General features: G+C 43.8%; 1 long non-coding RNA gene across 1 annotated transcript in view; it reads left to right on the forward strand.

The window, feature by feature from the left end:
• Window positions 1–26453, forward strand: part of LOC126081951 (uncharacterized) — a 51876-nt gene that overhangs the window by 20783 nt on the left and 4640 nt on the right. Inside the window, exon 2 of the long non-coding RNA XR_007518477.1 lies at window positions 24671–24921. This is a non-coding gene — a long non-coding RNA (uncharacterized LOC126081951). The remainder of the gene's footprint in view (window positions 1–24670; window positions 24922–26453) is intronic.

Below are 26453 nucleotides of genomic sequence, written 5' to 3' on the forward strand. Positions count from 1 at the left end.
GTTTTCACTGGCTAATGCTTTTCAGAAGTAGACTGTTGGGTCCTTCTTCCTAGCCTGTCTTAGTCTGGAAGCTCAGCTGAAAACCTGTCTGCAATGGGTGACTCTGCTGGTGTTTGAATACCGGTGGCATAGCATCAAAGCAACACACAAACCCACACAGGACAACAAAAGTGACAGATACATGGGGGTTCTCAGAGTTTAGGAGGCTAGAAGTCCGAATTCAGGGTGCTGGCTTTAGGGGAAGGCTTTCTCTCTCTGCGGGCTCTAGAGGAAGGTCCTTGTCTCTTTTGAGCTTCTGCTCCTGGGCAGTCTTCATGTGGCTTGGCATTTCTTCCCCATCTCTGAGTCTCTCGCTTGTTAATCTCTTTTATATCTCAAAAGAGATTGATTTAAGACACACCCTATACTAATCCTGTCTTATTAACGTAACAAGGAAAACCCATTCTCAAATGGGATTATAACCACAGATACAGGAGGTTAGGATTACAACACGTATTTTGAGGGGACGTAATTCAATCCATAATATAGACCCTTTGCATTTCCATATACATTTGAAGTTGGCTTATTGATTTCAATAAGAAAGCCTGCTGGGATTTTTTCTCTATATCTTGAATCTGTTTGTTTCTCTCCATGCCTACCACATCACCACCCTACAAAGAGCTAAGGACTACACCAGTGTACTAACTGGTCCTTCTGTCCTCATTCTGGCCTACCTCCAATGTGTTATTCACCCTGCAATCGGGGTGGTATTTTCAAAATGTATATCTGATCATGTTACCTACTTAAAAGGCATCTTGTTGCTTGTGGGATAAACACTAAAGTCCTTACATACTCTGTCAGTAGGGAGTATATTCAAAATATCTAACAACCAGTATCGCATAGGTACTAGCCAATCGGAACAACTGCCAGCGTCTTGGAGTAGCATTTTTTAACCCCACCCTTACGCTGGCTATCACTAGATCATGGGGAAGTCCAGAAGAGGGGCTGGGAAGCAGGATTAGTGTGGAGGGAGAGTGTATATGGGGGGGGGTGGGTAGTGGAAGAGGGACAGGGTAGCTCAGTGCAGCACCTGTGCATCAATGGTACAGAGTATTTCAGTCTTTTAACAGCATTATGGTCCTGTTAGTGTAGACTGGCTGGCCATCAGGCCTGCTTCCAGGGCCTTCTGTAGTCTGGCACTGATCCACTTTCCAGCTTTAACTCCTGCACTCCCTTGCCCTGAATCAACTCAATGGTAACTGACAACAGCAGCAACTCCCTTGGTGCAGCCGTGATGGTCTTCTCTCAGATCCTTGGAAATACCACAGTCCAGCCTTTGCACATTCTGTGCCCTCCTGAACGTCCTCTGTCTCTCCTTCACTTAGTTATTCCTGGTCATCCTATCTCTGCTCTAATATTAGCCCCTCAGGAAGGTACCCTGACTTCCTGGGGCAGATAAAATCCCCCAGTTAAAAGCCCTTGTAGCTTCATGTCCCTTTCTAGCAATCATCACAGTTGCAATTCCTATGTAGACTGTGTGTTCTAAAAAGGCAGGGATCTTATCCCTTTCTGCTGACCATTATACCCACAGTGCTGGCCCAGTGACTGATACATAGTAGGTGGCCAATAAATATTTGTTGAATAAATGAGTGAAAACCCAAACTTATTGCCTCTCTTATGAAGCCCATTCTTTCTGAATTCCCCATTTCAGCTAATGAAACCATCTACCTAGTCGTGCAAGTTGGAAACTAAGAAAGCAATCTAGAACAAAGTGGGATGCCTCACTCTACCTGATTTTAGAACCTGTTATACTGTCATGGTAGTCAAAACAGCCTGGTAATGGTACAACAACATAGACCAATGGAACACAATCGAGAATCTAGACATAAGTCCATCCACCTATGAGCATCTAATATTTGACAAAGGCCCAAAGTCTGCTAAATTGGGAAAAGACAGTCTCTTTAGCAAATGGTGCTGGCATAACTGGATATCCATCTGCAGAAAAAATGAAACAAGACCCTTACCTCACACCATGTACAAAAACTAACTCAAAATGGATCAAAGACCTAAATGTAAAATCTAAATAAAGATCATGGGAGAAAAAATAGTGACAATGCTAGGAGCCCTAATACATGGCATATGCAGAATACAAAACATAAGTAAATGTACAAACAGCAGAAGAGAAACTAGATAACTGGGGGCTCCTAAAAAATCAAACTTGGGCTCATCCAAAGACTCCACCAAAAAAGTAAGACAATCTACAGATTGGGAAAGAATTTTTGGCTACGACATATCCGCTTAGGTTCTAATCTCTAAAATCTACAAGTACTCCAAAACCTCAACAATAAAAAGATAAATAACCCAAGTAAAAAATGGGCAAAGGATATGAACAGGAACTTCATCAAAGAAGACATTCAGGCAGCTAACAGATATGTGAGGAAATGCTCACGATTGTTAGCCGTTAGAGAAATGCAAATCAAAACTACAATGAGATACCATTTCATCCCAACAAGGGAAGTATTAATACAAAACAGCACAAAATAAATGTTGGAGAGGTTGTGGAGAGACTGGAACACTTACACACTGCTGGTGGAAATGTAAAATGGTACAACCACTTTGGAAATCGATTTCACGCTTCCTTAAAAAGCTAGAAATAGAAGTACCATATGACCCGGCAATCCCACTCCTTGGAATATATCCTGGAGAAAGAGCTGTCACGTGAATGGATATATGCACATCCATGTTCATTGCAGCACTGTTCACAACAGCAAAAAGATGGAAACAACCTTATGTGCCCATCAACAGATGAATGGATAAATTATATATTCACACAATGGAATATTATGCAATGATAAAGAACAACAATAAATTCACAAAATACAACATGGATGAATCTTGAAGACCTTATGCTGAGTGAAGTTAGTCTCAAAAGGACAAGTGTTGTATGAGACCACTATTATAAGAGCTCAAGAAATGGTTTAAACATAGAAGAGAACACTCTTTGATGGTTGCAAGGGTGGGGAGGAAGGGGGGGGAGAGGGGAATTCACTAACTAGATAATAGACAAGAATGATCTCAGGTGAAGGGAAAGACAGCACGCAATACAGGGAACTAAACCAAAAGCTAAGAAGTTTCCTGAACACACAACCAAACACTTCAAGGGACATAGTAGCAGGAGTGGGGGTCAGGGGCCATGGTTTTGGGGGACATCTAGATCAACTGGCATGTTGTTAGGTGCCGTCAAGTCGGTTCCAATTCATAGCGACCCTATGCACACCAGAACGAAACACTGCCCAGTCCTGCGCCATCCTTACAGTTGTTGTGATGCTTGAGCTCATTGTTGCAGCCACTTTGTCAATCCACCTTGTTGAGGGTCTTCCTCTTTTCCTCTGACCTGTACTCTGCCAAGCATGATATCCTTCTCCACAGACCGATCCCTCCTGACAACATGTCCAAAGTATGTAAGATGCAGCCTTGCCATCCGTGCTTCCAAGGAGCATCCTGGTTGTGCTTCTTCTAAGACAGATTTATTGGTTCTTTTGCCAGTCCATGTATATTCAATATTCTTCGCCAACACCACAATTCAAAGGCATCAATTCTTCTTCAGTCTTCCTTATTCATTGTCCAGCTTTCACATGCATATGATGCGATTGAAAATTCCATGGCTTGGGTCAGGCGCACTTTAGTCTTTAAGGTGACATCTTTGCTCTTCAGCACTTTAAAGAGGTCCTTTGCAGCAGATTTACCCAATGCAATGCGTCTTTTGATTTCTTGACTGCTGCTTCCGTGGCTGTTGATTGTGGATGCAAGTAAAATGAAAAATCCTTGACAATGTCAATCTTTTCTCCATTTATCATGATGTTGCTCATCAATCCACCTGTGAGGATTTTTGTTCTTTTTATGTTGCGGTGCAATCCTTACTGAAGGCTGTGGCCTTTGATCTTCATTAGTAAGTGCTTCAAGTCCTCTTCACTTTCAGCAAGTGAGGTTGTGTCATCTGCATAACGCAGGTTGTTAAAGAGTCTTCCTCCAATCCTGGTGCCCCGTTCTTCATATAGTCCAGCTTCTTGTATTATTTGCTGAGCATACAGATTGAATAGGTATGGTGAAAGAGTACAAACCTGACTCAAACCTTTCCTGACTTTAAGCCAATCAGTATCCCCTTGTTCTGTCTGAACAACGGCCTCTTGATCTATGTAAAGGTTCCTTATGAGCACAATTAAGTGTTCTATAATTCCCATTCTTCGCAATGTTATCCATAATTTGTTATGATCCACACAGTCGAATGCCTTTGCATAGTCAATAAAACATAGGTAAACATCCTTCTGGTATTCTCTGCTTTCAGCCAGGATCCATCTGACATCAGCAATAATATCCCTGGTTCCACGTCCTCTTCTGAATCCGGCCTGAATTTCTGGCAGTTCCCTGTCAATATACTGCTGCAGCTGTTTTTGAATGATCTTCAGCAGGATTTTGCTTGTGTGTGATATTAATGATATTGTTCTATAATTTCCACATTCGGTTGGATCACCTTTCTTGGGAATAGGCTTAAATATGGATCTCTTCCAATCAGTTGGCCAGGAAGCTGTCTTCCATATTTCTTGGCATAGACGAGTGAGCACCTCCAGCGCTGCATCTGTTTGTTGAAACATCTCAATTGATGTTTCCATCAATTCCTGGAGCCTTGTTTTTTGCCAATGCCTTCGGAGCAGCTTGGACTTCTTCCTTCAGTACCATCGGTTCCTGATCATATGCCACATCTTGAAATGGTTGAACATCGACTAATTTTTTTGGTATAATGACTCTCTGTATTCCTTCCATCTTCTTTTGATGCTTCCTGCATCGTTTAATATTTTCCCCATGGAATCCTTCAGTATTGCAACTTGAGGCTTGAATTTTTTCTTCAGTTCTTTCAGGTTGAGAAACGCTGAGCGTGTTCTTCCCTTTTGGTTTTCCATCTCCAGCTCTTTGCACATGTCATTATAATACTTTACTTTGTCGTCTCGAGACACGCTTTGGAATCTTCTGTTGAGTTCTTTTACTTCATCAATTCTTCCTTTTGCTTTAGCTGCCCGACGTTTGAGGGCAAGTTTCAGAGTCTCCTCTGACACCCATCTTTGTCTTTTCTTTCTTTCCTGTCTTTTCAGTGACCTCTTGCATTCTTAATGTATGATGTCCTTGATGTCATGCCACGACTCGTCTGGTCTTCAGTCACTAGAGTTCAATGCATCAAATCTGTTCTTCAGTTGGTCTCTAAATTCAGGTGGGATATACTCAAGGTCATATTTTGGCTCTTGTGGACTTGCTCTGATTTTCTTCAGTTTCAGCTTGAACGTGCACATGAGCAATTGATGGTCTGTTCCACAGTCGGCCTTGTTCTGACTGATGATATTGAGCTTTTCCATCGTCTCTTTCCACAGACGTAGTCAATTTGATTTCTGTGTGTTCTATCTGGTGAGGTCCCTGTGTATAGTCGCCGTTTATGTTGGTGAAAGAAGATATTTGCAATGAAGAAGTCGTTGGTCTTGAAAAATTCTAACATTTGATCTCCAGCATTGTTTGTATCACCAAGACCATATTTTCCAACTACTGATCCTTCTTCTTTGTTTCCAACTTTTGCATTCCAATTGCCAGTAATTATCAATGCATCTTGATCGCATGTTCGATCAATTTCAGACTGCAGCAGCTGATATAAACCTTCTATTTCTTCATCTTTGGCCCTAGTGGTTGGTGTGTAAATTTGAATAATAGTCGTATTAACTAGTCTTCCTTGTAAGTGTATGGATATTATCCTATCACTGACAACATTGTACTTCAGGATAGATCTTGAAATGCTCTTTTTGACGATGAATGCAACACCATTCCTCTTCAAGTTGTCATCCCCAGCGTAGTAGACTATATGATTGTCTGATTCAAAAATGCCCAATACCAGTCCATTTCAGCTCACTAATGCCTAGGATATTGATGTTTATGCATTCCATTTCATTTTTGATGATTTTCAGTTTTCCAAGATTCATACTTTGTACATTCCAGGTTCTGATTATTAAGGGATGTTTGCAGCCATTTCTTCTCATTTTAAGTCGTGTCACATCAGCAAATGAAGGTCCCAAAAGCTTTATTCCATCCACATCATTAAGGTCAACTCTACTTTGAGGAGGCAGCTCTTCCCCAGTCATCTTTTGAGTGCCTTCCAACCTGGGGGGCTCATTTTCCAACACTATATCAGACAATGTTCCTCTGCTATTCATAAGTTTTCACTGGCTAATGCTTTTCAGAAGTAGACTGCTGGGTCCTTCTTCCTAGTCTGTCTTAGTCTGGAAGCTCAGCTGAAACCTGTCCTCCATGGGTGACCCTGCTGGTATTTGAATATCGGTGGCATAGCTTCCAGCATCACGGCAATACACAAGCCCCCACAGTGCGACAAAGTGACAGACACATGGAGGCGTCAATTGGCACAACAAAGTTTATTAAGAAAATGTTCTGCATCCCATTTTGGTGAGTAGCATCTGGGGTCTTAAAAGCTAGCAAGTGGCCATCTCAGATGCATGTTTTCCCCAACCCACCTGGAGCAAAGGGGAATGAAGAACACCAAAGACACAAGGAAAATATTAGCCCAAGAGACAGAAAGGGCCACATAAACCAGAGACTCCATCTACCTGAGACCAGAAGAACAAGATGGTGCCCAGCTACCACCAATGACAGCCCTGACAAGGAACGCAACAGAGAGTCCCTGATGGAGCAGGAGAAAAGTGACGTGCAGAACTCAAATTCATGTAAAAAGACCAGAGTTAATGGTCTGACTGAGACTAGAGGAACCCCAGTAGGCATGGCCCCCAGACTCTCTGTTAACCCAGAACTAAAACCATTCCTGAAGCCAACTCTTCAGACAAAAATTAGACTGGACTTTAAGACATAAAATGATAACTCATGAAGAGTGTGCTTAGTTCAAGGAATTACATAAGAAAATGGGCAGCTCCTGTCCAGAGGCAAGAGGAGAAGGCAGAAAGGGATAGGAGCTGGTTGAATGGACATGGGAGATCTGGAGTGGAAAGGGGGAGTGTGCTGTCACATTGTAGGGATAGCAACTCGGGTCACATAACAATGTGTGCATAAATTTTTGTATGAGAAACTAACTTGAGTTGTAAGCTTTCACCTAAAGTACAATAAAAAACAAAAGCAAGCTATCTAGATTCTTCTTCATTCCGCCATTAAGATGGACACCAGATTCTGCTGGTCTGCCTCCTAAATCTGTTACTGCCTCACCTCAGGTTGGCATCACTTCTTGTCTGGACTCTAGCAGCATTCTACAAACGCTGATCTTGTTGTCTCCAGTTGTGCCTGTGCCTTGTTCATTCTTTATACTGCCCTTTGGTGATCCTTGAATCTCATCAGGGAACTCCCCGTGTGAAACATACCAGGGTCATGTCCATACTACCTCATCATCTGCTTTCTGCTTACCTGTTGTCTTAGTCACCTAGTGCTGCTGTAAGAGAAATACCACAAGAGGGTGGCTTTGAAGAACAGAAATTTGTTTTCTCACAGTTTTAGAGGCTAAAAGTCCAAATCAGGGTCTTGGCTGTGTTGATTCCTTCTGTGGCCTCTCTTCTAGTTTCTGGTGTCTGCCGGTGATCCTTGGCATTCCTTTGCTTGTGAATGGATCCTCACATGGCGCGGTCTTTCCTCTGTGTGTGTCTGTGACTACTGATGAGGTTTAGGATCCACCCTACCCTGGGGTGGCCTCATTGACATAACAAAGGAAAAATCCTATTTCCAGGCAGAATCATATCCACAGGTAAGGTGTTAGGACTTTAATACGTATTTTTGGGAATACAGTTCAATCCACACCACTATCCAGGGCCAGTTGTCTGTGACCCTCACCGCCCATTTCCCGTGCTCCAACGTCCCTTTAGTGGGACTAAGCAACGCTGAATCCAGGGCCCATGATTGCTTCATCTCTATTCTGAGGACTTCACAGGATGTCTGGCAGGGAGAGAGCAAAGTAACAAATGTTTGTGGAACTGAATGGAAATGAGCAAGACTTATTTTTGTCTCGTGCACTCTCTGCTACAACAGCACAGTGTGATGAACAAAGTTCATGGGGATGACTGTGAGTCATTAAGAGATGGATTGAATTGTATTTATAAACAATGTGATACATACTAGAAAGATTTCAAATGAGTATGATGTTAAAGTTTTGATTCTTAAAGACTTTCAACTGTTTTTGGAAAATCAGCTATGCAGAGTCACATTCTGTAAGTCTTTGGGATATTAGTGGAATCTGACTATAGTTTAATAATACTGTGTTTACCTCAGGTGAGGGTGTTTTGCAAAAGGTGAGTTTGCCATATTCTTCCTTAAATTCCACATTTATGCAATTTTTCTGTTTCTGCATGTTATTACCATATCAGAAACTCTCAAACTTCTAGTTACTTTTTTGTATTTGCTGCTCTGAGAGATTGTGTTTGGAATTAAAATTAAATTTAGGTATAATTTTAAGTGTGGAGAGAGCAGCCTGTAGGCAGAACTGTATGTCATTCTGTGTGAAATGGGAAGAAAAGATTCCAGCAGGTACCATAACAGATGTGATCCTTTTGAGGGATCAAATTTACATCTGCTGAAGGCAGCTGGCCCAAAGAGACTCAAGTAAAACCAAAAGGAGAGAGCTGCAGATACATGGTGTAAATCTCCTTTAAATGAGAAAACACCAGTCCCAAACCAGACTATCATTTTAAGAAGCTGTTTCAGTGAGGGGTGGGGGAAATGTCTGGGGAACAGCTGTGGTAGAAATATTGAATAAGACTCTATAATTACGGCATTCAAGACTATGACTTTTGCTAATATGTACTATGATTAATTAAGATACTTAATTGAGTGATAATTGTCTCCATTTCCTTACCTGGAAGATAACTTTGCCTCCTGTTACGGATTGAATTGTGTCCCTCAAAAATATGTGTTGGAATCCCAACCCCTATATACTGTGGATGTAATCCCATCTCCGAATAGGGTGTCTTTGTTCTGTTAATGTAGGGTGTGTCCTAAACCTAATCACTGCTGAGATACAAGGAGCAGCATAGACACAGAGACAACTGAGCACCAGTGGGGAAGACAGATGCCACGCGACAATCCATAAGGAACCCAGGAACAGAGCTGGAACCGAGCTGAAGGAGACAAGGACCTTCCTCCAGAGCCAACAGAAGTGAGAGTCTTTTCCTGGAGCTGGTGCCCTGAATCTGGGCTTCCAGCCTTCTGAACTCTAGTGGTATTTCTGTTGCAGCAGCAAAGTATTACGGAAGTCCAGAGAGGTAGAGATCAGTGCACTTTGGGTTAGCAAGGACAGACTTCTTAGGGGCCATTTGACTTACTGAGGTTGTGGTTATTGTTAGGTGCCGTTGAGATGGTTCTAACTCAAAGCGACCCGATGTACAACAGAACAAACACTGCCCGGTTCCTGTAACACCCTCACAGTGGTTGCTATGTGAACCCATTGTTGCAGCCACTGTGTCAATCCATCTCGTTGAGGGTCTTCCTCTTTTTTGTTGACCTTCTACTTTACCAAGGATGATGTCGTTCTCCAGGGACTGGTGGATAGAAATGCAATATCAGTTCTTCCAAAAAAAATTACAAACCAGACTTCCACCAATTTACAAAGGCCTTGTCTACATTCATTTTTAGTTACTAATATTGACTTTTATGATGGATATAAGTGGGAGCAGGATTCTGAGAAACCCTTTTCCAATTCTATCCCTCTCCCCACCCCACCCCCCCCACGCAAGCTCCATGTCTCTACAACTGTTCACAGTCTTAGGTGTGTCCCCTGGAGTCCTATACCAAACCACCACAACTCTGAGGGTTGAGGCTGCCAAAGTTCTGTTATTACCTCTCTGTAATAGATCTTTGTATGTCTCCTAACTTTCTAAGACACTCTTTCAAAATATGTTTCTGTGTCTGGCATGAATAAAAATTTTCTTTTGCATTCCCTTAAGCTAACTAGATTTCAACTTTTACTAAAATCTTACCTATCACTGATAAGAGACATCTATCATCTTTGACTGCCCAGCGTCCTTTCCACCTTATTCTGGTTGTAGAAACCTTCTCTTCTTGGGGCATTTGCCAGGGTGTGCTGAAGCTGGCTTGTACTGGCTCATGAGAGCAGTTTTTTAAATTTCAGGAATTTGGCAAGCCCGCTGTTATGTACAATCATTACTTAAAATCAAATTACATAAACTTATGATTAAACAAATGACATTAAAAACAAAGGTAAAAATACTAAAAACATCGTTTTCTAATTATTTTACTACATTTTGTTGTTAGGTGCTCTTGAGGTCATTTATGTTTATTGTACCTGTGTGGCATAAACATATAATGATGGTCTCCTGTGCATCCATCTTTCCCAACGCTGGTAGCTTGAAATCCTCCACAGTGGGAGAATTTACACCGCAGAAATTGGCAAATGCTACAAATGAGGCTCCCTCATCGCAGAGCTTGTTGAACATTTACCAGTACATCATTGGGTATCACCCGCTATATCTATCTCAGTTCATGCAGGCCAAGTTTTTTGATCACATTCCCCCAACTCTAGGAACCTTAATAAGTCAAGGTAACCCCTCTGTGGCTGCTCAGTTGTTGTTGTTGTTAGGTGCCAGTGAGTTGGTTCTGACTCATAGCGACCCTATGTACAACAGAACGAAACACTGCCCTGTCCTGCACCAGCCTCACAATCGTTATGCTTGAGCCCATCATTGCAGCCACTGTGTCAACCCATCTAAATTAGTAGGGTGGTGATAGCCTTTTTGCCGTCACAAGCAGACAGAAGGAAACCTGAAAAGGAAGTCAACACAGAAGAAAACAAAGTGGAGAGGCAGAAACTGTTTCCTAATCCCATCATTTAATATCTGGATCCAGCCCTGCCTGGAGCTGTTATATCCTAGACTTTTTTGTTGCATGGATCAATCATTTCCCCTATTTTTGACCTGGGCCAGTTTAACTGGCCTTCTATCACTTGTAACTAAAAGAAGCATTAGCCGCAATAAAAACAATCTTTAAAAATCACTGTAGGGGAGTTTGTGAGTACTCAATTACCACAAGAGAATCACAGAGTATTTGACAGTGGGTAGATGCCTGGGTGACTGTAGGGTCATTCTGAGAGATTTGCCTGGCAGAGCACATGCAGTACAGTGAATTGCTTTTATATGGCCCTTCTAGCCATGGTCTGGTAACTCCCACAAAATGATCAGGTGGGACTATGCAAAGCTGGTGCTCGTGGCCCACCAAGGGGATTGGATAGCCTGCTAATGCAAATAAGGTACATGGAACCCTTGTAGGGGATTGGTGAGTTCTGCCATCCTTCTAGACTTAAAGGAAGCTAATCCCAAAGGCTGAGGAGGACCCCACTACCATCAAGAAAAGCCAGGAGTGGAGTGTGTGCTTTGGACGTGTGGTCTCTGCACTGAGAACCTCCGAGACCCAGGAGGCAGGAGAGCTGTAACACTGTAGGTGGCAGTGGGAGATGGCCCATTGGCCTCCCGGCCCATGAAACGAAGTGGCTACAGTGCGCTTCCTGGCCCATGGAGGGAGAAAGCTGAGCACCTTTGGACAAGAGGCTTCCTGGCAGAGTAGGGTGCCTTTGGGCACTTATCGGCAGAGCTGAAGAGCTTTGTAACACTTGGCAGAGCAGAGCAGAGGCCAAGCCTGAGCGTAGGTCAAGGCCAAGAGCAAGGGCCAAGGCTGAGCATGAGGGCTGGGGCTGAGAGAGAAGGCCAAGCTCAAGAACGAGAGGCCAAGTTCAAGCAGGGCCCAGTGGCAGAGACCTGCCTGAGGCACAGCTGAAAAAGAGCTGTCCTGATCAAAGAAGTGTATGCCGAGTGTTCTGGTCCTGAATTGTAACCTGGTAGTTCCATAATAAACTCCGTAATTGTGAGTATGGTACTTGAGTGCTCTCTGACCATTGCAACAGATTAGTGAACCCAGCAAAGAAGCAGAGAGTGCCGTGGGAGGGACAGCTGGTGTCAGAATTTGTAAAAAGTTGGAGAGTGGAGGAATGTCTGACCTCCACCTCATGGAAATCAGCTTTGAGCTGAAGCTGATCTTGATTCTCCTCTGTCCCCCTGAAGTTAGAGGAGTTCTAATGGCACACCATTTTCACAGCACAGGATTCAAATCCACACATCAGCAAAACTACTGAGTCCATAGACCCTTTAGATCACCCTTGGATAGGTGAGTCTTTGAAGGTCAAATCTGTGAAGGCCCAGAGTCTATTTTATTGACAACATGCTCTGACCGTGGCTGTCCTGACTGTCAGTATGCTTTAAGAGGGGGACTGTGTGTTCGCTGATGGACCCCTCTGGTGTTAAAACACATTACACAAACCACATCAAGCTCAGGGCTATGTTTCCTCAAAAAGTCTTATGATTTGAGACTGAATAATCTGTTCCATTTGTAAAAAGAGCCTGGATTAGAAGCCAAGGGTTTACTTTCTAGTCCAGACTCCCCCATGACATTGGGTAAAACATCTCACTCCTTGAGAGTTTTCTTCTCCGAAGAGTGAGGAGTGAGGCTAAGTGATCCTAGCAGTAGTTTCTGCTATCCCAAATTCTATGATTCCACTTTAAATACTCAATTACTATTAGTTCCCTAAATGGCTCTCAAAAATTTTCTCATCAAAGAAGAAATATTTGGATAATGACGATTTTTAGAATGGCTAATGTTTTCACTCTTTTAATCCAAGAAAGAGTGGTAAAGCCAAGAGGGGACAACGGGAATGACCAGTGACACTACCCTGGAAGGAGAAGGGGGAGAATGAGACTCAGAGAGACATTTGCCTGGGGAAGGAGGATTCTCTAGAGTTCATGCTTCGGCTTCTAGCTCTTGCACCCCCAGCCTGGAATCACAGGTGCTAATTAAACTGACAAAAAGGCATTTTGTTAAAACATCTGCCCTTTACCTGCTGTGCCACTAGGCCCAGACTTCTTACCTGTTGGGATGGGACAGTTTTACTACTTAACAGTGAAGACAAAAAGAAAACAGCAAGAGGAGAAAGCTAGAATGGTAGACAATATGTCTCTGATCCCCCGCCCCAAGTGCGTTTGTGGTGACATATTAAGAAAGTACATATTTTGAACCTGACATTCTCAATTACTTAGGGTGTGGCAGCTTTGTTTAATAATTATTATAATTACAAGAAATAACATCCTGTCCTCGCCCCATTAAGGATGAGGACAATACATTGAGGAATACAGCTTATAAAAACAAAGCTTTAGATGTAAACACCTGTTTTGCCATGACGCTTTTACCGTGTGGGGTGGGGTCCCTTATTTGGACTATTTTAGGAAGCTCTGGAAATGTCTGCTCTTTGATTTGCATGCAGGTACAATGTGTTTTTGTTTGAAGACAGAAAATTTTAAATGTCTTTAGAGTTTTAGCTACATTTTCTGTTAAAATGGACGTAACTGGTAACCAGTTGTCATCCAGTCAGCTCTGACTCGTGGCGACCCCACGTGTGTCAGGGAGAACCATGCTCCACAGGATCGTCAATGGCTGATTTTTCAGAAGTAGATCACCAAGACTTTCTTCTAAGGCATCTCTGGGTGGATGTGAACCTTCAACCTTTCAGTTAGGAGCTGAGTGCCTTTGCACCACCTGGGGACTCTATACCCAGGTATATTAGGATTAGGTTTAGTTGTTAGAGAGAGAAAACCCAAAACAAAAATTAATTTTGCTCTCTCTGGAAATCTGGGCAGAATGTCCATTTCAGAGGACGCTCACGGTATTGGGGCCAGTCTGGTTTCACCCCGTGGCTCCAGCTTTGGGCCTCTACCTTCAAAATCACCTTTGGGTCAGGGTGGAGGTGTGTATAATCTTCCACTTCATGTTACTGCCAGCCCTTCATCACATGGCATACCAGCAGAGGATGCTGGGAAATAAAGTCCATTCCTGCAGGTTGTTGTTGTTAGGTGCCCCTGAGTTCTTTACAACTCATAGCAACTCTATGTACAAAAGAACGAAACACTGCCCAGTCCTGCACCATCTTCACAGTTATTATCCTTGAGCCCATAGTTGCAGCCACTGTGTCAATCCATCTCGTTGAGGGTCTTCCTCTTTTTCGCTGACCCTCTGCTTTACCAAGCATGATGTCCTTCTCCAGGGACTGATCCCTCCTGATAACATGTCCAAAGTATGTGAGACGTAGTCTTGCCATCCTCGCTTCTAAGGAACATTCTGGTTGTACTTCTTCCAAGACGGATTTGTTTGTTCTTTTGGCAGTCCACGGTATATTCAGTATTCTTTGCCAACACCTTAATTCAAAGGTATCAGTTCTTTATTGGTCTTCCTTATTCATCGTTCAGCTTTCACACGCATATGAGCTGATTGGAAATACCATGGCTTGGATAAGGCGCACCTTAGTCTTTAAGGTGGTATCTGTGCTTTTTCAACACTTTAAAGAGGTCTTTTGCAGCAGATTTGCCCAATGCAATGATTTCTTGACTGTTGCTTCCATGGGTGTTGATTGTGGATCCGAGTAAAATGAAATCCTTGAAAAGTTCAATCTTTTCTCCATTTATCATGATGTTGCTTATTGGTCCAATTGTAAGGATGTTTGTTTTCTTTATGTTGAGGTGTAATCGGTACTGAAGGCTGTAGTCTTTGAGCTTCATCAGTTAGTGCTTCAAATTTTCTTTGCTTTCAGCAAGTAAGGTTGTGTCATTGTATAACACAGGCTGTTACTAAGTCTTCCTCCAATCCTGAGGAAGTCCAGCTTCTCCGATTATCTGCTCAGCATACAGATTTAATAAGTATGGTGAAAGGATACAACCCTGACGCACGCCTCTCCTGACTTTAAACCATGCAGTATCCCCTTGTTCTATTTGAGTGACTGCCTCTTGATCTGTGTACAGGTTCCTCATGAACACAATGAAGTGTTCTAGAATTCCCATTCTTCACAATGTTATCCATAATTAGTTACGATCCACGCAGTCGAATGTCTTTGCATAGTCAATAAAACAGGGGACACTGGGAAACAAAGTCTATTTCTGTAGAGGACACCGTGAAATGAAATCTGTTCTTGCAGGGATGCTGGGAAATGAGGTTTATTCCTGCAAGGGATGCTGGGAAATGAAGTCTATTCCAGGCACCCATATACTGCCTAAAACTTGTGCCTTTTATTATTATAGACATTTTCAGTAACTATTTCATGTGGCTTTGCAGGACACATGGCCTCTGTCACAATTACTCATCTCTGCTGTTGTTGTGTGAAAGCAGCCATAGGCAGTATGTAAACAAGGGGGCATGACTGTGTGCCAATAAAACATTATGCACAAAAACAGGTTACAGGCCAGTTTAGCTCACTGACTTGACCCCTGCTTTAGAAGACAGGTAAAACAGATATTGGGAATAATTAGTGGGTTCTACTACACCAGATAATAAATATATTAGTAATATTAACTTTAGTAAGTTCTCCCCGCCTCTTTTTTAGTACAGTTAGTCACAAGCAAAATTACCAAGAATTAAAGTCAGCAAAATGATGTAGCTGGTACAACCGCCTAGAAAATAAATCTATCAAGTCATCCCGAGAACCTCAACAACAACCATGGGCTCTAGTCCAGTTACACTACTCCTACTACTCTTGACTACGAAAAGCATTGTCCTGGGAAGTTGGTCTAAAAAATAAATTTAACGGAAGTGATATGCCGGAGACTGCTTTTTGAAGAGAGCAAAAATAGGAAACAACCTGGAAGTCTAACTACGGAGGTTAGTCATCTGTACTACAAAAATTGGTTTAAAATTAAAGACTAGGAAATGAATGAAAAAAGCCAATAACAAATATATTTTCAACATAAAAGTATGCCAAAAATGTATGCGTATGGACAAGAACTTGAAGCGTATAAGGATACTGACATTTGGGTTTTTTTTTTTTTCCAATTAAAAATTCCACTAAAGATTTTAAAATTAGAATACCTGATATGATGGTCAAGATCATGTGTCAGCTTGGCTGGCCATGATACTCAGTGTTTTGGCAGTCATATAATGTCGTAATCACTTTCCTGTTGAGCCATTTCCTCGATATAAATCTGTCTCTATATTTATACGCATAACTGGTTTTGCTTCTCTGGAGAGCCAGCCTAAGACACCTATGAGGTCTAGAATGCATCAAAATGGATATTCTCACTTTCTGCTATTGGGAGTATAAACTAATAATCTTGGTACCAAAAACCAAACCAAACCTGTTGACATCGAGTCGATTCTGACTCATAGCAATCCTATAGGACAGAACAGAGCTGCCCTATAGAGTTTCCAAGGAGTGCCTGGTGGATTCAAACTGCCAACCTTTAGTTAGCAGCTATAGCTCTTAACCACCATGTCTCCAGCGTGGCAGATGAGAATTCTACCACTGAACCACCCATGTGCTAATCTTGGTACAGGTTGTTACAATTTGCAGGACCTTTTGACTATATATCAAAAGGCTTAAAAAACTTTCATCCAGAAATTCCACTTCTAGGAATTTTTCCAAAAGAAATAAACAGGAATATAGCTAGATTTATGTACAAGGGTATTTATTACAATATTATTATATTGAATGACAAAAGACTTCAAATCACCTAAACAGTAGAGAAAATGGGTAAATAAATTACATAGCCATTTGATGGGTCACTACGTTGTTTTTAAACATGTTTTGAAAAGCACTTAATGGCAAAGAACAAAGGCCGTGATAGACTACATGGGAAAAATATGTATCATATGTTGTTATCTATCTGTATGATGTAAATCACCCCTGTTCTGCACTGTACATACACCAGAATGTTAGAGATGATTATTTCTGAAGGGTGGGGTTATGAGCAGTTTTTATTTTCTTCTTTAGACTTTTATATATTTTTTAGTGTTTGGGGATTACTGTCAAAATCAGGGGAAACAAAACTAAAACCAGTAAATGTTATTTTTTAAAAAAGGTATTTAATGCTTACAGAAGAAAGCAGAGACATTCGTTGGCCAGGTCCTGTATGTCCCCCACAGTCACCACAGCAGAGCTCTCCAAGCTGACCTGCTTCCAAACATAAAGACGTAGGGTAGGGCAAGTTTGCTTCTGCTTGTCCCACTGACTCTTATTTTACTCTAGTAAAAACTCCTATCTTGCTTCTAATCTTGGTAAGGGACAGGCTGTTTTCTGAACCCAGTGCTGGTCCCAGGGCGTGGGCCCCGCAAAAAGAAGGCACAGGTACCCTGGTCCCTCAATCACGGTATTTCCGCTCTTCTTGGCAGAGCGCGAGAGGGCTGTGACTTTTCATCCACTTGCATCTCACCCTGAGATCTTTCTTTTCTTCTTGGTGGAGAGATTATACTCTATCGATTCCTCTGTAGGGACTGGATGAAGATTCATTTTTTATTAACTTTATTGATCTTTTCTGTAACAAGTCGAATATAAATACATTAATATAGAATGGAGAGTCTTCATTTCTGTTGCTTCCGGAACTCTTAAAGTGAGAGAAGCTATTTTGCAAACCACTAAAGACTCTGGTTAGTGGGAGAGACATCACCCTTTAGGATTTCCCCTTTTCGTAATGCTGTTGACTGTTAAATCTAATTTTAATCTCTCCCTGTCATGGATTGAATTATGTCCCCCCCAAAACATGTGTATCAACCTGGTTAGGCCATGATTCCCAGTATGGTGTGGTTGTCCTTCATTTTGTGATTGTAATTTTATGGTAAAGAGGACTCGGGTGGGATTATAACACCACCCTTACCAGGTCACACTCCTGATGCAATGTAAAGGGAGCTTCCCTGGGGTGTGGCTTGCACCACTTTTTTTTTTTTAATAATTTTTATTGTGCTTTAAGTGAAAGTTTACAAATCAAGTCAGTCTGTCACATATAAGCTTATATACACCTTACTACATAATCCCATTTACTCTCCCCCTAATGAGTCAGCCCGCTCCCTCCTTTCAGTCTCTCCTTTCATGACAATTTTGCCAGTTTCTAACCCTCTCTACCCTCCCATCTCCCTTTCAGACAGGAGATGCCAACACAGTCTCAAGTGACCACCTGATACAAGTAGCTCACTCTTCATCAGTATCTCTCTCCAACCCATTGTCCAGTCCCTTCCATGTCTGATGAGTTGTCTTTGGGAATGGTTCCTGTCCTGGGCCAACAGAAGGTTTGGGGACCATGACTGCTGGGATTCTTCTAGTCTCAGACCATTAAATCTGGTCTTTTTATGAGAATTTGGGGTCTGCATCCCACTGTTCTCCTGCTCCCTCAGGGGTTCTCTGTTGTGCTCCCTGTCAGGGCAGTCATCGATTGTGGCCAGGCACCATCTAGTTCTTCTGGTCTCAGAATGATGTAAGTCTCTAGTTCATGTGGCCCTTTCTGTCTCTTGGGCTCATAATTATCTTGTTGCACCACCTTTTATCTTTCAAGAGATAAAAGGAAAGGGAAGCTAGCAGAGAGGCGGAACCTCATACCGTCAATGAAGTAGTGCCGGGGAGCACAGCTCGTCCTTTGGATGGGGGTCCCTGTGAGGAGAAGCTCCTAGCCCGGGGGAAGACTGATGAGAAGGCCACAGAGAAAGCCTTCCCCTGGAGCTGACACCCTAAATTTGGACTTTCATCTTACTTTATTGCAAAGAAGTTAATTTCTCTTTGTTAAAGCCATTCACTTGTGGTATTTCTGTTATAGCAGCACTAGACGACTAAGACACTACCAAACACTTAATTTTGGGTGCTGAAAAGAATGCTTAATTAAACTGGCCAAATACTTTTTTTTACTACCTGGAACTTTAGAGACTGAAGGAACAGTAGCTTTATATTTCTACATTGGTGAGAGCCTTATATTTCCACGAATATTTCTCTAATCTGGAGTTAGGTTCGACTGGGAGAGCTAAAACAGCCTTAGAGATCCTCACTGATGGTTGAGCTGAGGCTCAGAGGAGGAAAGCCACATGCCCAGGAATGCACAGCTAGTGAGTGGCAGAGTTGGGCCAGTTCAGGCCTCCGGTTCACAGAAGTGCTCAGAGTCCCCTCAGGGTCCCTTGGTGGCATTAGGAAGTAGGAGGAGCTTTCTAAAACTGACAAAGGCTACCTTCAGTTGCAGGTCATTAAAGCAAAAGCGTTTGGGAGGAAGGGCCATTTAAAGTTGAATCTGTCATTAAGTATTCACTGGGATCTCATAAATGATTTTAAGTAAAAGGGCTGTCACATGTGTTTAAGGTCATTATTTCACATTAAAGCAGCCCCTAGGCTTTTCCAGTAGAAAAATCTTTCCATAAAAAGGAGAACTGAGGTTTCTCAAGGTGGGGAGCTCTGGAGCTGCCCCACACAGACATGTCAGACCCGCAGCCGTCAATCTGGGAAGATAATTCAAGGTCTCTCAAGGCGAGAGGCCTCCAAACAAAACAGATCCATATTATTTCAAGAAGATTTGCTGGGTGTTTTAATTTACAAGATAAATCATAATGTTTTCTGCTACCTAAAAATCTGACATTGTGTTGAAATATAACAGCCCAGGTGTCATTTAGTTTATTCAACAGCTATTTATTGAGCCTGTCCAGCATGTCAGGCCCTGTCCTAGGCTCTCAGACAGAGCAGAGGACCCAAGTCCCTGCCCCTAAAGGTCCCACCCTAGTTGTGGAGGCAGGTGGTAAAAATGCACCAGTCAGCACAAACGATGCCAGACCTTATAACCTGCAGCAGGAAACGGACAAACAATGCAGTGATTTAAAGATATGACACATTTTATGGACAGTGTGTTTGTCGGGATTCCCCGGAGAGACAGAATCAGCTCTAGTCTGTCCTGTAGGCCTGCTGTGAGTCAGAATCGACTCGACAGCAATAGGTTTGGGCTGTTTTTCTTTTATATACACACATATAGATCCATGCCACCCATCTGTCTGTCATACTATGGTGGGTTATGTGTTGCTGTAATGCTGGAAGCTATGCCACCAGTAGGTATTTCAGCTACCAGCAGGGTCACCCATGATGGACAGTTTTTAGCAGAGCTTCCAGTCTAAGACAGCCTAAGAAGAAAGGCCTGGTGATTTACTTCTAAAAATCAGCCAGTGGGAACACTATGGATCACAATGGAATATTGTTAGATGTAGTTCTGGAAGATAAGCCCCACTAGGTTGGAAGATACTCAAAATACACAGTGGCTGCAAAAATGGACACCAGCACACCGATGATTGTGAAGATGGCACGGGACCGGGCGGCATTTCGTTATGTTGTTCGTGGGGTCACCATGAGTCAGAGTCGACTTGACAGCAACTGACAGCAACAACACATATAAATACATATGGAACCCTGGACAAGCACTTGGCTGCTAACCAAAAGGTTGGGAGTTTAAACCCATCCAGTGGCTCCACAGGAGAGAGACCTGGCCATCCACTCCTGTGAAGATTCCAGCCTAGAAAATCCTACATATAACACCCACCCACATACACACACACACACACACACACACACACACACACACACACACACACACATATACTGAGAGAGAGAAACTGAGATTTTATTTCACAACAGCTACATGAGGGTTAGATTGAATGCTGGGAACACAGCCTTGCCATGTTGACACAGCTGACCAGGCATTAGAGATGGAGGGCCAGGTTCTCAGAATGGGGGAGGGAGGGGACTGTTTTCCTGGGGCAAATGACGCTGAGCTAAGACCTGAGGGCTAGGAGGGAGTACAGCCAAGATGGGTGTCTTAGGCTGGGTTCTCTAGAGAAGTAAAACCAGTAAAGGGTATAAATACATGGAAAGTTTTATATCAAGGAAAGGACTCATGCAGTTGTAGAGGCTGGAACATCCCAAGTTTGGGAATCAGGGTAGAAGCTTCTTCTGATTCACATAGCCATAGGGACTGGCGAATCAAGATCGGCAGGATTGTTGCTCACAGGCTGAGAAGACTGACGAATCCCAAGATTGGCAGGCGAGGCCATAGGTCTTCTCCTGATTCACGTAGTTGCAGGGGCTGACAAAGCCAAGATTGGCAGGTCAGAGAGCAGGGCTGTTGCACACAGGCTTTGAAGATTGATGAATCCCAAGATCAGTAGGCAAGGCTTCAGGTAAGCTGCTAGCTCAAGTCCCAAGAACTGGAGGTCAGACAAACAGGAATCAGCTGCAGGATCCAGAGTAGCCAAAAGCCAGAATGTCCACTTATATTCATATGCAGGTCATAGGCCCAAGGAAACTCCCTTTTAACTGATTGACTGCTCACAACAGATCGCAACTTGGGGGGTGATCACATATCAGATCTCAACAGGGAAGTGATCACAGTATTATATGACTGCCAAAACACCGAGAATCATAGCGCAGCCAAGTTGACACACAACCTTAACCATCGCAGTGGGTGAGAGCTTGAGGGGGAGGTAGGGATAGAGTGTTACAGGCAGGAAGAGCCTTGTGAGGCCCATAGGTGGGGAAGCCAGGTGAGAAAGAGCGTGAGGCATTTTAAGAACACAAATGGCGACAGTCAGTGTGGCTGGAGCAGGAACTGAGAAGAGCACAGGGGAGAGGCAGTGGGGTCAGAGGCCTGAGGTAAGCAAACCAAAAAAAAAAAAAACCAAACCCGTTGCCGTCAAGTCGATTCTGACTCATAGTGATCGTATAGGACAGAGTGGGACTGCCCCATAAGGTTTCCAAGGAGCAGCTGGTGAATTCAAACTGCCAACCTTTTGGTTAGTAGCTGTAGCTCTTAACCACTCTACCACCAGGGCTCCTTGAGGTGAGCAGAACTGTGAAATAACTAGGTGGAAGTGATGCGAGAAAGGCCACAAGGATGAACCAATGCTTGGGACATGGAGGGGTCCCTGCTGAGCCCAGCAATCACACATTTTGGTGGCACCAATCTGTGGGGCTGTCTGATGTTCTGGAGTGCAGCTTGGCAGCCCAGGTGTACAGAGAGCAGAAAGCTTGGCAGATGCAAAGGGAAGTTTGCCAGTGGCTGGGGTCGGGGGAGTGGACGGTGGGGATGAAGTGTCGGAGGAATCTAGGCTGGGTAGGGCAGGAAGGGAGATGCCATTCTTATTGGTTGCTATCCAGGCAGTTCCATCTTGGTGACCTTATGTACAACAGAGGGCAACGCTGTCAGGTCAGGCGCCACCTTCATGATCATGGGCCTGTCAAGTCCACTACTGTGGCCACTAGGTCAAGGTGGGGAAATGAGAAGGACTGATTCTTGCTCTGGCTCTCGATGACTCTGCCACCTTGGGTAGGTCACCATGTGCCCCTGAGCTTCAGATTTCGTCTCACCTGGAAGTGGGGTGTTGACTAGATGATAGCTAACATCTCTTCCAGTTCTAGAATTCTGTGGTTCAGTTCTGCAAAAACATGGTGTTTCCTTGACACAGGTAGCCTCAGAGCTCAGCCCTTCTAGGAGACACCTGCTTTGGCTTATCCTCCTACACTGAGTGGAATAGGCTGCACAGTCTTCTGAAATTGTCCTTGACAAGATAACCACAAAACAGCCATAGCTGACCTCAACCAGCTTTAGCAGGTTTTCTCACCATCTTAACACTTTAAGTGACCTATTAGCTCACTAAGTACAAAATACATATAAGCACCCCACTTCTGAGTGGAGACTTAACATCCTAATGAAGGAAAATAGACTTCTTCCTTAATCCTGGGGGATTGAACCCTTGTCTAGAGAAAAAGCATAGTCGTCCCCAAACTCTGGGTGCTTGCATAAAGGTCAATCCTGAATAATCATAATGAATTTCCTTGTCAGTTCTCCATAAAAGCCTGCCTCCGCAAGCTGCCTGTGAGCAGTCTTGGAGGCAGCAGCCCCGACTGTCTCCTTTCCTTGTGCAATGAACTAACAGTACCTTTCTATTCTCCCAACTTGGCCTCTTGTTTATTGGCTGTAATGAGTCTCACCGAGCAGAACCTGAGATTTCCACTGGCAACATCCTGGCTGTGGGTGGGAAATGGCTGGCTCCTTCTAGTCACTGGGGCCAACCGTCTTCACTCTGTGAAGAAGCAGACTCCACTGACACTCTCAGACCATCGAGTCAGCCCCTCTATCTTCTCTAGAAATATGTAAAGTGCCCTGGGCCACCCCATAAATCAGGAGTAAGCAGCTCATTGCCATTGGTCATCCCACCCTGCTACTCGCTTCCTAATTCACACTTGATTTCATCCAATTTAATTTAGAGACTTATTTGTTGAGTATCTATTTTGTGTAAGTTCTCGTGACAGCAGTTGCAGCAGCCATGGAGGTCAGACAGCCCAGTCGACGAGGAGGCCAGCAGCCAGTTTTCCCCTGAGTGCTCATTACCCTCTCTACACCTCTGAGTCCCTGCTCTGTCGGAGTCTGACCGGGAGGACAAGACACACAGAAATAAACGTATAGGGAGATAAATCTTAGGATTCAACTCACGTGAGAAAGAACAATTTCTTTGTATATTTTTCTTTAGCAACTTGTCATGGATTGAATTGTGCCCCCCCAAAACATGTGAATCAATTTGGCTAGGCCATGATTGTGTGATTGTTCACCATTGTGTTATCTGATGCGATTTTCCTCTGTGTTATAAACCCCATCTCTATGATGTTAATGAGATGGGATTAGTGGCAGTTATGTTAATGAGGCAGGACCAGCCTACAAGCTTAGATTTTGTCTTAACCCAACCTCTTCTGAGATATAAAAGTTAGAAGCAAGCAGAGAAACATGGGGACCTCACACCACCAAGAAACAAGAGCCAGTAGAATAGTGCATCCTTTCGACCCGGGATTCCTGCACTGAAAAGCTCCTCAACTGGGGCAGATTGATGAGAAGGACCTTCCCCCAGAGCCAAGAGAGAGAGAAAGCCTCCCCCTGCAGCTGACACCCTGAATTCAAACTTCTAGCCTCCTGAATTATGAGAGACTAAATTTCTCTTTGTTAAAGCCATCCACTCGTGGTATTTCTGTTATAGCAGCACTAGATGACTAAGATACAACCTAATTTTTGTTTTCAGCCTCCTTTTGGGAGTTAGAATAAACTCAGCAGGGTCCCCACTATTTTTCAGTCATGACTAAATTCTAGGAGTGAAGGATCATGAGGCGGCCTCCACATTCCTCAGGGTCACCTCACGGTGCTCTCCGCTGAGACGTCACAGCCCCAGACTCCCCGTCATCCATCTGTGCAGCAGCGCCAGGGACACACTCCTTCCCTTTGAGTGGCCCTGCAGGGTCTTTTGTTCTCTCTGCCTCTTCTAGCCGTTCTCATTTGGCTTGCATGAGAATCTGTGTGCCACTTCTCAGCTTGCTTAAACACACCTCCCATTAATTTTCTTTAAGGGTCTTGCTGGGAGTCTCTGGGTGGTGCTCAGAGTCCAACCCCAGAGGTGCCTTGGAAGAAATACCTGGTGATCTACTTCAAAAAAGTCAGTCATTGAAAATTCTGTGGAGCATAGATATACTCTGACACACATGGGGTCACCATGAGTCGGTCCACTCAATGACAACTTGTTTTTTTTTTTGGCGGGGGTGAGGAGCAGTCCTGCTGCCTCCCTAAGGTTGAACCTGGAACACAGGATGGAGGGCATCATCCTTCCCTCCAGGACCAATTGGCACTTTGGGTGTGCCTTTGATCTCCATCTTTCCTCTGGTCTGGGAGGTTGGGCAAGTGGGGCAGGGAGTCCTATCATGAATAATAAAGTTTGCTTCTTTTCCCAATGCCGTGAGCCGTTTCTGGTGTACTAAGAAACTTCTTTCTCTCTCTTTTTTCAGCTCCATCACATCCCTTCGAGGCAGCAGACACAGAATGGACCAGCTCTTGATTGTGGAGAAGAGCAAGGGGGAAGGAAGAAACTCAAGGAAAACAGTGGGGGCAGAAATCCAGTGGTTCTGAGATGTACAGCACCATGCTCCGGCTTCTAACCCATTGGTTCTGAGATGTACAGCACTGTGCTCTGAGATTCAAAGCTTATCAGGAGGGATCTTTGGATGCCCATGAAGGAAATGGACACAAAGTAACCTAAGTAAGAAAAATAGTGGGTTTACTGAATGGAGCCTGGGTAGATCAGCAGGCCCTTTACAGAGCCTAGAACCAGGGCAGCCATGGGGACTGCAGTGAGAGAGCTAAGCACCATCCAGGGCGCTGTGAGCAGCCGGCTCAGCCAACCACCCAATGTCCTGGGATGTCTTCAGCCAGCTGCTGTCCAACCTCTCAGCAGCTGAGTGTTATCTGTTTGCACCATCCTCTCTCCTGGAGTGTCTCCACTCAGGGGCAAATCCCCAGAGACTGGGTCTGATCGGCTAAGCTTGGTCACATGACCACACCTGTGCCAAGGTCTCTCCTCCCGAAGGTCCATTAGACCTACATGGAATGGAAAGGAGCATACTCCTGAGCCAAGGGAGGTGAAGGAAGGAAGGAGTGCTCAAGAGGAATGGGAGAACATCCCATTGAGAAGCCAGGAGAGGTCAGAGGAGATGCATTTGGGAAGGACTTGAAAGGAGGGGAGGGTTCTGGTGGACAGAGATGATGAGGGGATGGGAAGAGAAGAGAAGTGACTGTCTCAGGCAGAAGGAACAGCTTGAGCAGTGGCCCAGAGACAGGAAAGATGGGACTCTTCCAGAGACCAGCTGAGAACAATTTGCTAGAGCTTAGTATATGAGCAGGGTAGGAGATAAGGGGGTAAGGTTGAAACCATTGATTTGAGGCCGTATTAAGAAATCTGAATGAGGACTATTATTTTGGAAGCAAATTGTGCCCACTGAAGCTGTTTAAAGAGGGGGATTACGTAACTAGACTTAAGCTTCATGAAAGGGGGTCTATAAAGGAGGTGAAGTAGGTGGAGTCTGGAGGCTGGACGACCTGCTAGGAAGTTATTGCAAAAGTCCTTAGAAAGGTAAATGAGGACCTTAGCTCCGTTAGTGGCAGCAAGGGTGGGGGAGGGACTGGGGATTCAGCAACTATCGCAGTAGTGGAATTCATGAGGCTCAGTCCCAAACTGAATTTTGGAAGAGAGGAGAGGAGTGAGTTAAATAGGTCTTGGATTTCTCTAACCTGTTGATTGGGAGGTGAGGGGAATGGAAGAGGGTGTCTAGGTGGTGGAGGCAGTTGACAAGCATAGCAGTCAAGACTCTTGATGAGTGACAAAATTACGATCTAAACAAGTTAAAGGGAAAAAGGAACTTATTAGCTGATATAATTGTGAAATTGTGATGGGGACACTGCGTCTTACATACTTGAACATGTTATCAGGAGGGACCAGTCCCTGGAGAAAGACATCATGCTTGGTAAAGTACAGGATCAGCAGAAAAGAGGAAGACCCTCAACAAGATGGATTGACACAGTGGCTGCAACAGTGGGCTCAAGCATAACAATTGTGAGGATGGCGCAGGACAGGGCAGTGATTTGTCCTGTGGTATATAGGGTTGCTATGAGTCGGAACAGACTCTATGGCACCTAACAACAACAACAGCAACATAATTGTGAAATCCAGGGAGTTCAATATTTTTTTTTCCTTATGAGATGAAATTTGCACACAACGAAATGCACAGATCTTAA

The sequence above is a fragment of the Elephas maximus genome, chromosome 8, assembly GCF_024166365.1.
Source record: "Elephas maximus indicus isolate mEleMax1 chromosome 8, mEleMax1 primary haplotype, whole genome shotgun sequence".
In the NCBI taxonomy this organism is placed as follows: Eukaryota; Metazoa; Chordata; class Mammalia; order Proboscidea; family Elephantidae; genus Elephas; species Elephas maximus.